Source organism: Arachis hypogaea, chromosome 13 (genome assembly GCF_003086295.3).
Source record: "Arachis hypogaea cultivar Tifrunner chromosome 13, arahy.Tifrunner.gnm2.J5K5, whole genome shotgun sequence".
Lineage (NCBI taxonomy): Eukaryota > Viridiplantae > Streptophyta > Magnoliopsida > Fabales > Fabaceae > Arachis > Arachis hypogaea.
In genome coordinates, this window is record NC_092048.1 from 83,691,800 (window position 1) to 83,692,479 (window position 680).

The window sequence follows — 680 nt, forward strand, 5'->3', positions numbered from 1 at the left end:
ACCACCCATTCAGGCCAACAATTTTGAGCTCAAACCACAGCTAATATCACTTGTGGAGAATCATTGTTCATTTGGTGGAAGTGCTAATGAAGACCCAAACCAACATCTCACAAAATTCCTGAGAATTTGTGACACTGTGAAGTCCAATGGAGTCCAGGAAGATGCATATAAACTGCTTTTGTTCCCATTTTCACTTAGGGACAAGGCAGCTAAGTGGCTGGAATCATTCCCAAGGGGGAGCCTAACAACCTGGGATGAGGTGGAAAGCAAGTTTCTGGCACGTTTCTACCCCCCACAAAAGGTCAATAGGCTTCGATCTGAGGTTCAGACTTTTAGACAACAAGATGGTGAAACTCTCTACGAGGCATGGGAGAGATTCAAGGATTTGACAAGGAAATGCCCACCAGACATGTTCCATGATTGGGTGCAATTGCATATTTTCTATGATGGACTCTCTTATGAATCAAGGAAGGCTGTAGACCATTCATCAGGAGGTTCATTGAACAGGAAAAAGACTGTGGAAGAAGCCATTGAAGTGATTGAGACAGTGGCTGAGAATGAGTACTACTATGCATCAGAGAGGCGCAACACTAAGGGAATCATGGAGCTGAACCATGTTGATACAATTCTAGCCCAAAACAAGGTGTTTGCCAAGCAACTAGCAGAGCTTACCAGGCAAT

At 44.1% G+C, this 680-nt stretch overlaps 1 non-coding gene across 1 annotated transcript; it reads right to left on the reverse strand.

Moving 5' to 3' along the window:
* Nucleotides 1–307: 307 nt before the first annotated feature.
* LOC112738652 (small nucleolar RNA R71) lies at nucleotides 308–411 on the reverse strand. Its single transcript, XR_003169599.1, has one exon. It is a non-coding gene; the product is annotated as a small nucleolar RNA R71 (small nucleolar RNA).
* Nucleotides 412–680: the final 269 nt, after the last annotated feature.